The following is a 10,000-nucleotide window of genomic DNA, read 5'->3' as shown; positions in this document are numbered from 1 at the left end:
CAGGGAACTGCGTGCTTATACGATCGGTCCACGAGATTGCCGGTATGGCCAAACCCGTTCGCCTCTCGTCATGTGGCACTAGCCATGTCGATTGACTTCGACTAGCGCCGCACATCAGTAAGTGCAAGTCCTCGACGAAACGACGTAACAGCCCCCAGTCAGCATGAGACTCAAGCTATATATACATCATCATCATCTCGGACAAAACACCGATCAAAAATGAGAAAGTTTCTAGAAACAATCCCTCGCCAAGGCGTCCATATATAATACGAACCCCCGGCTATCAACTAATTTCTTATACACATTCCATCTCGACCCTTCGCTATACATGTGAATATAACGACACGGTGATTCGAGATTCAACAATATTTGTCGCTCGGAACGAATTGAGTGGTTGCAAATTTTTTGTGAACATAACCCGCAACGGGCAGAGGATCACGATTTTAAGGTTGGTCGCTTAAAGGCCATTCGACTACAAAGAGACGAAGCGGACCGCGACCTCGCTGCATGAGGTTGACGAAAGCGACCCAAGATGCGAAAGCCGAAACCAACACACCTTGCCAGTACCCAAACGCCGAGGTCGGATTCGGGTCTACCACTTACCAACTGAATATCATCCTAAAAAGAACTCCAAACAGTCTAGGACAGGACCCATTCTCCACCCCTTCTATATATGTCAGGAGAACCCCGGATTCCCCTCCAGACACGATTTAGCAAACTTTTCCCGATCGATCCGACCCACCGAGGCCGTTTCGACCGTTCGCCGCGCCTACTAGAGCTGATTTCTTCGGACTCCGATCAGAAAATCCGCCGATGCATGTCGTTAACACCTAGTCCGCCTCGTCCGATCGATCGAGGCCGTTTCGACCGTTCGCCGCGCCTACTAGAGCTGATTTCTTCGGACTCCGATCAGAAAATCCGCCGATGCATGTCGTTAACACCTAGTCCGCCTCGTCCGATCGATCTAGGCCGTCTCGATCCACCCATCGCGCATCGAAAGTCGCATCTCTCGAACTCCGATCCGGAAATCGGCCGATGCATCACGTTAACTATTTCTTATATATCTAATATAATATACATCGAGACGGTAAGAATTCTTTTAATCGAAGATATACATATACTTCTCATCAATATCCAAAAGCTTATCGAAAAATAAATTACTCAACTTTTACGTGAAGAATCGTTCACCCAAACCTTATCCCCTATATATGTCAGGAGAACCCAAGGTTCCCCTCCAGACACGATTTAGCAAACTTTTCCCGATCGATCCGACCCACCGAGGCCGTCTCGACCGTCCGCTGCGCCTACTAGGGCCGATTTCTTCGGACTCCGATCAGAAAATATACCGATGCATGTCGTTAACACCTAGTCCGCCTCGTCCGATCTATCTAAACAGTCTCGACGCACCCAACACTCTTTCAAAGTCGGATTACTCGGACTCAATCTGAAAATGGACCGATGCATGACGTCAACACTTAGCCCGCCTCGTCTGATCGATCTAAGCCATCTCGACCCACCCAACACGCCTTCCAAGTCGGATCACTCGGACTTCGATCTGAAAATCTCCGGACTCATTTTTATGAATATCCCCAGTCAGTAAGAACGTTATTTCGCCAATATATACCAACAATAAACCATATTCCAATAGCTGAACCAAAAATATAATTCCCGATCCAAACGTTCTGCATCGCCCAACGCGACCACCTTCCCTATATATGTCAGGAGAGCACAGGGTTCCCCTCCAGACAACACTTACGCTCTATCCCCGACTCTCGGTCGATCGATAGGCCAGGTCAGCGGTGTCTGTTTCGGCCGAAGCTCGGACTTTGGTCAAAATGTTCCGATACAAAATTTGAACCAAGATAGATACAGATATGATTCCTTCTTAAATATACGTTGATTATCGAACAGAATATGGTAAATATTTTGCGATGACCGAGGATTTCATGAATTTTTTTTTTTTTCGAAAAAATTTTCTGTTATCGGAATTTCCTCAAATTTCATTTGGTTGCCTACTAATGCATATTAAAAACGATAATCAACAATCAGAATCATTATTTATCATTTATTTCAATTTTTATAATGAAAAACGTTCACGTCCTTTCGCGCCTCTCGATCGTCGTTTACGTGATGCATCGGTCAGCCCTAGTTTACGTGGTGCATCGGTAAGATCGAGTTCACGTTCTGCATCGGTAAGATCCAGTTCACGTGGTGCATCGGTAAGATCGAGATTACGTGGTGCATCGGTAAGATCGAGTTTACGTGGTGCATCGGTAAGATCCAATTCACGTTCTGCATCGGTAAGATCCAGTTCACGTGGTGCATCGGTGAGATTGAGATTACGTGGTGCATCGGTAAGATCGAGTTTACGTGGTGCATCGGTAAGATCCAATTCACGTTCTGCATCGGTAAGATCCAGTTCACGTGGTGCATCGGTAAGATTGAGATTACGTGGTGCATCGGTAAGATCGAGTTTACGTGGTGCATCAGTAAGATCCAATTCACGTTCTGCATCGGTAAGATCCAGTTCACGTGGTGCATCGGTAAGATTGAGATTACGTGGTGCATCGGTAAGATCGAGTTTACGTGGTGCATCGGTAAGATCCAATTCACGTTCTGCATCGGTAAGATCCAGTTCACGTGGTGCATCGGTAAGATGGAGATTACGTGGTGCATCGGTAAGATCGAGATTACGTGGTGCATCGGTAAGATCTACTTTACGTTCTGCATCGGTCTGCCCTTGTTTACGTGGTGCATCGGTAAGATCGAGATTACGTGAAGCATCGGTATGATCGAGTTTACGTTCTGCATCGGTCTGCCCGATATTACGTGGTGCATCGGTTCAGCCCTAGTTTACGTTGTGCATCGGTCTGGACTTAGAGATATATTTTCGACGTGAAAATGTTCCGATACAACTTTTGAACCAGGATAGTTAGAGAGATGATTTTTTCTGTGATGTACGTCGATTGGGGAATGGATTGTGGAAAATAACTTGCCATGACCGAGGTGTCCTCGAATTTTTTTTTTTTTCGAAAAAAATTTTCTGATTGTGGAATTTTCTCAAATTTGATTTGGTTGCCTCCTAATGTGTTCTAAAAGAGTAAATCAGTAATAGGAATCGAAAAATATTTTTCGGATTTTTTTTTTTTTCGAAAAAAATTTTCTGATCGTGGAATTTCCTCAAATTCGATTTGGTTGCCTTCTAATGTGTTTTTAAAGCGTAAATCAGTAATCAGAATCAATATTCATTGTCGACTTTAATTTTTATAAGGAAAAATGTTCACGTCCTTAAACGCCTCCCCATCATCAGCCCGAGTCCAAGTCGATGTCAGTCCCGAGCGGACGGTGTCAGATACTACCTATCGCCGAGGTCTGGACTTGGCGAGATATTACGACGTGAAATGTTCCGATACAACTTTTGAACCAGGATAGTTAGAGAGATGATTTCTTCTATGTTGTACGTTGATTGTGGAATGAAATACGGAAAATAACTCGCCATGACCGAGGTGATTACGATTTTTTTTTTTTTTTCGAAAAAAATTTTCTGATCGTGGAATTTTCTCAAATTTGATTTGGTTGCCTCCTTATATGTTCTAATAGCGATAATCAACAATCAGAATCAAAATCCATGATCGGGTTTGATTTTTATAAGGAAAAATGTTCACGTCCTTTTTTTCAACCCCGACTCATTGACGATGTTAGAACCGAGCCGGCGGTGTCAGATACGACCGATCGCCCCGGTCCCGATCGTCATTTACGTTGTGCATCGGTCTGCCCGAGATTACGTGGTGCATCGGTATGATCGAGTTTACGTGGTGCATCGGTAAGATCCAATTCACGTTCTGCATCGGTAAGATCCAGTTCACGTGGTGCATCGGTAAGATTGAGATTACGTGGTGCATCGGTAAGATCGAGTTTACGTGGTGCATCGGTAAGATCCAATTCACGTTCTGCAGCGGTAAGATCCAGTTCACGTGGTGCATCGGTAAGATGGAGATTACGTGGTGCATCGGTAAGATCGAGATTACGTGGTGCATCGGTAAGATCTACTTTACGTTCTGCATCGGTCTGCCCTTGTTTACGTGGTGCATCGGTAAGATCGAGATTACGTGAAGCATCGGTATGATCGAGTTTACGTTCTGCATCGGTCTGCCCGATATTACGTGGTGCATCGGTTCAGCCCTAGTTTACGTTGTGCATCGGTCTGGACTTAGAGATATATTTTCGACGTGAAAATGTTCCGATACAACTTTTGAACCAGGATAGTTAGAGAGATGATTTTTTCTGTGATGTACGTCGATTGGGGAATGGATTGTGGAAAATAACTTGCCATGACCGAGGTGTCCTCGAATTTTTTTTTTTTTCGAAAAAAATTTTCTGATTGTGGAATTTTCTCAAATTTGATTTGGTTGCCTCCTAATGTGTTCTAAAAGAGTAAATCAGTAATAGGAATCGAAAAATATTTTTCGGATTTTTTTTTTTTTCGAAAAAAATTTTCTGATCGTGGAATTTCCTCAAATTCGATTTGGTTGCCTTCTAATGTGTTTTTAAAGCGTAAATCAGTAATCAGAATCAATATTCATTGTCGACTTTAATTTTTATAAGGAAAAATGTTCACGTCCTTAAACGCCTCCCCATCATCAGCCCGAGTCCAAGTCGATGTCAGTCCCGAGCGGACGGTGTCAGATACTACCTATCGCCGAGGTCTGGACTTGGCGAGATATTACGACGTGAAATGTTCCGATACAACTTTTGAACCAGGATAGTTAGAGAGATGATTTCTTCTATGTTGTACGTTGATTGTGGAATGAAATACGGAAAATAACTCGCCATGACCGAGGTGATTACGATTTTTTTTTTTTTTTCGAAAAAAATTTTCTGATCGTGGAATTTTCTCAAATTTGATTTGGTTGCCTCCTTATATGTTCTAATAGCGATAATCAACAATCAGAATCAAAATCCATGATCGGGTTTGATTTTTATAAGGAAAAATGTTCACGTCCTTTTTTTCAACCCCGACTCATTGACGATGTTAGAACCGAGCCGGCGGTGTCAGATACGACCGATCGCCCCGGTCCCGATCGTCATTTACGTTGTGCATCGGTCTGCCCGAGATTACGTGGTGCATCGGTATGATCGAGTTTACGTGGTGCATCGGTAAGATCCAATTCACGTTCTGCATCGGTAAGATCCAGTTCACGTGGTGCATCGGTAAGATGGAGATTACGTGGTGCATCGGTAAGATCGAGATTACGTGGTGCATCGGTAAGATCTACTTTACGTTCTGCATCGGTCTGCCCTTGTTTACGTGGTGCATCGGTAAGATCGAGATTACGTGAAGCATCGGTATGATCGAGTTTACGTTCTGCATCGGTCTGCCCGATATTACGTGGTGCATCGGTTCAGCCCTAGTTTACGTTGTGCATCGGTCTGGACTTAGAGATATATTTTCGACGTGAAAATGTTCCGATACAACTTTTGAACCAGGATAGTTAGAGAGATGATTTTTTCTGTGATGTACGTCGATTGGGGAATGGATTGTGGAAAATAACTTGCCATGACCGAGGTGTCCTCGAATTTTTTTTTTTTTCGAAAAAAATTTTCTGATTGTGGAATTTTCTCAAATTTGATTTGGTTGCCTCCTAATGTGTTCTAAAAGAGTAAATCAGTAATAGGAATCGAAAAATATTTTTCGGATTTTTTTTTTTTTCGAAAAAAATTTTCTGATCGTGGAATTTCCTCAAATTCGATTTGGTTGCCTTCTAATGTGTTTTTAAAGCGTAAATCAGTAATCAGAATCAATATTCATTGTCGACTTTAATTTTTATAAGGAAAAATGTTCACGTCCTTAAACGCCTCCCCATCATCAGCCCGAGTCCAAGTCGATGTCAGTCCCGAGCGGACGGTGTCAGATACTACCTATCGCCGAGGTCTGGACTTGGCGAGATATTACGACGTGAAATGTTCCGATACAACTTTTGAACCAGGATAGTTAGAGAGATGATTTCTTCTATGTTGTACGTTGATTGTGGAATGAAATACGGAAAATAACTCGCCATGACCGAGGTGATTACGATTTTTTTTTTTTTTTCGAAAAAAATTTTCTGATCGTGGAATTTTCTCAAATTTGATTTGGTTGCCTCCTTATATGTTCTAATAGCGATAATCAACAATCAGAATCAAAATCCATGATCGGGTTTGATTTTTATAAGGAAAAATGTTCACGTCCTTTTTTTCAACCCCGACTCATTGACGATGTTAGAACCGAGCCGGCGGTGTCAGATACGACCGATCGCCCCGGTCCCGATCGTCATTCACGTTGTGCATCGGTCTGCCCGAGATTACGTGGTGCATCGGTATGATCGAGTTTACGTGGTGCATCGGTAAGATCCAATTCACGTTCTGCATCGGTAAGATCCAGTTCACGTGGTGCATCGGTAAGATGGAGATTACGTGGTGCATCGGTAAGATCGAGATTACGGGGTGCATCGGTAAGATCTACTTTACGTTCTGCATCGGTCTGCCCTTGTTTACGTGGTGCATCGGTAAGATCGAGATTACGTGAAGCATCGGTATGATCGAGTTTACGTTCTGCATCGGTCTGCCCGATATTACGTGGTGCATCGGTTCAGCCCTAGTTTACGTTGTGCATCGGTCTGGACTTAGAGATATATTTTCGACGTGAAAATGTTCCGATACAACTTTTGAACCAGGATAGTTAGAGAGATGATTTTTTCTGTGATGTACGTCGATTGGGGAATGGATTGTGGAAAATAACTTGCCATGACCGAGGTGTCCTCGAATTTTTTTTTTTTTCGAAAAAAATTTTCTGATTGTGGAATTTTCTCAAATTTGATTTGGTTGCCTCCTAATGTGTTCTAAAAGAGTAAATCAGTAATAGGAATCGAAAAATATTTTTCGGATTTTTTTTTTTTTCGAAAAAAATTTTCTGATCGTGGAATTTCCTCAAATTCGATTTGGTTGCCTTCTAATGTGTTTTTAAAGCGTAAATCAGTAATCAGAATCAATATTCATTGTCGACTTTAATTTTTATAAGGAAAAATGTTCACGTCCTTAAACGCCTCCCCATCATCAGCCCGAGTCCAAGTCGATGTCAGTCCCGAGCGGACGGTGTCAGATACTACCTATCGCCGAGGTCTGGACTTGGCGAGATATTACGACGTGAAATGTTCCGATACAACTTTTGAACCAGGATAGTTAGAGAGATGATTTCTTCTATGTTGTACGTTGATTGTGGAATGAAATACGGAAAATAACTCGCCATGACCGAGGTGATTACGATTTTTTTTTTTTTTTTCGAAAAAAATTTTCTGATCGTGGAATTTTCTCAAATTTGATTTGGTTGCCTCCTTATATGTTCTAATAGCGATAATCAACAATCAGAATCAAAATCCATGATCGGGTTTGATTTTTATAAGGAAAAATGTTCACGTCCTTTTTTTCAACCCCGACTCATTGACGATGTTAGAACCGAGCCGGCGGTGTCAGATACGACCGATCGCCCCGGTCCCGATCGTCATTTACGTTGTGCATCGGTCTGCCCGAGATTACGTGGTGCATCGGTATGATCGAGTTTACGTGGTGCATCGGTAAGATCCAATTCACGTTCTGCATCGGTAAGATCCAGTTCACGTGGTGCATCGGTAAGATGGAGATTACGTGGTGCATCGGTAAGATCGAGATTACGTGGTGCATCGGTAAGATCTACTTTACGTTCTGCATCGGTCTGCCCTTGTTTACGTGGTGCATCGGTAAGATCGAGATTACGTGAAGCATCGGTATGATCGAGTTTACGTTCTGCATCGGTCTGCCCGATATTACGTGGTGCATCGGTTCAGCCCTAGTTTACGTTGTGCATCGGTCTGGACTTAGAGATATATTTTCGACGTGAAAATGTTCCGATACAACTTTTGAACCAGGATAGTTAGAGAGATGATTTTTTCTGTGATGTACGTCGATTGGGGAATGGATTGTGGAAAATAACTTGCCATGACCGAGGTGTCCTCGAATTTTTTTTTTTTTCGAAAAAAATTTTCTGATTGTGGAATTTTCTCAAATTTGATTTGGTTGCCTCCTAATGTGTTCTAAAAGAGTAAATCAGTAATAGGAATCGAAAAATATTTTTCGGATTTTTTTTTTTTCGAAAAAAATTTTCTGATCGTGGAATTTCCTCAAATTCGATTTGGTTGCCTTCTAATGTGTTTTTAAAGCGTAAATCAGTAATCAGAATCAATATTCATTGTCGACTTTAATTTTTATAAGGAAAAATGTTCACGTCCTTAAACGCCTCCCCCATCATCAGCCCGAGTCCAAGTCGATGTCAGTCCCGAGCGGACGGTGTCAGATACTACCTATCGCCGAGGTCTGGACTTGGCGAGATATTACGACGTGAAATGTTCCGATACAACTTTTGAACCAGGATAGTTAGAGAGATGATTTCTTCTATGTTGTACGTTGATTGTGGAATGAAATACGGAAAATAACTCGCCATGACCGAGGTGATTACGATTTTTTTTTTTTTTTCGAAAAAAATTTTCTGATCGTGGAATTTTCTCAAATTTGATTTGGTTGCCTCCTTATATGTTCTAATAGCGATAATCAACAATCAGAATCAAAATCCATGATCGGGTTTGATTTTTATAAGGAAAAATGTTCACGTCCTTTTTTTCAACCCCGACTCATTGACGATGTTAGAACCGAGCCGGCGGTGTCAGATACGACCGATCGCCCCGGTCCCGATCGTCATTCACGTTGTGCATCGGTCTGCCCGAGATTACGTGGTGCATCGGTATGATCGAGTTTACGTGGTGCATCGGTAAGATCCAATTCACGTTCTGCATCGGTAAGATCCAGTTCACGTGGTGCATCGGTAAGATGGAGATTACGTGGTGCATCGGTAAGATCGAGATTACGGGGTGCATCGGTAAGATCTACTTTACGTTCTGCATCGGTCTGCCCTTGTTTACGTGGTGCATCGGTAAGATCGAGATTACGTGAAGCATCGGTATGATCGAGTTTACGTTCTGCATCGGTCTGCCCGATATTACGTGGTGCATCGGTTCAGCCCTAGTTTACGTTGTGCATCGGTCTGGACTTAGAGATATATTTTCGACGTGAAAATGTTCCGATACAACTTTTGAACCAGGATAGTTAGAGAGATGATTTTTTCTGTGATGTACGTCGATTGGGGAATGGATTGTGGAAAATAACTTGCCATGACCGAGGTGTCCTCGAATTTTTTTTTTTTTCGAAAAAAATTTTCTGATTGTGGAATTTTCTCAAATTTGATTTGGTTGCCTCCTAATGTGTTCTAAAAGAGTAAATCAGTAATAGGAATCGAAAAATATTTTTCGGATTTTTTTTTTTTTCGAAAAAAATTTTCTGATCGTGGAATTTCCTCAAATTCGATTTGGTTGCCTTCTAATGTGTTTTTAAAGCGTAAATCAGTAATCAGAATCAATATTCATTGTCGACTTTAATTTTGTATAAGGAAAAATGTTCACGTCCTTAAACGCCTCCCCATCATCAGCCCGAGTCCAAGTCGATGTCAGTCCCGAGCGGACGGTGTCAGATACTACCTATCGCCGAGGTCTGGACTTGGCGAGATATTACGACGTGAAATGTTCCGATACAACTTTTGAACCAGGATAGTTAGAGAGATGATTTCTTCTATGTTGTACGTTGATTGTGGAATGAAATACGGAAAATAACTCGCCATGACCGAGGTGATTACGATTTTTTTTTTTTTTTCGAAAAAAATTTTCTGATCGTGGAATTTTCTCAAATTTGATTTGGTTGCCTCCTTATATGTTCTAATAGCGATAATCAACAATCAGAATCAAAATCCATGATCGGGTTTGATTTTTATAAGGAAAAATGTTCACGTCCTTTTTTTCAACCCCGACTCATTGACGATGTTAGAACCGAGCCGGCGGTGTCAGATACGACCGATCGCCCCGGTCCCGATCGTCATTTACGT

At 42.1% G+C, this 10,000-nt stretch overlaps 1 non-coding gene across 1 annotated transcript in view; it reads right to left on the bottom strand.

The window, feature by feature from the left end:
- Positions 1-6, bottom strand: part of LOC123687603 — a 1,906-nt gene extending 1,900 nt beyond the window's left edge. Inside the window, exon 1 of the ribosomal RNA XR_006749320.1 lies at positions 1-6. This exon is cut by the window's left edge and continues 1,900 nt beyond it. This is a non-coding gene — a ribosomal RNA (small subunit ribosomal RNA).
- Positions 7-10,000: the final 9,994 nt, after the last annotated feature.

The sequence above is a fragment of the Harmonia axyridis genome, chromosome X, assembly GCF_914767665.1.
Source record: "Harmonia axyridis chromosome X, icHarAxyr1.1, whole genome shotgun sequence".
NCBI classification, from domain to species: domain Eukaryota; kingdom Metazoa; phylum Arthropoda; class Insecta; order Coleoptera; family Coccinellidae; genus Harmonia; species Harmonia axyridis.
The sequence above is the reverse complement of the archived record's forward strand: the minus strand, read 5'-3'. Positions and strand labels throughout refer to the sequence as shown.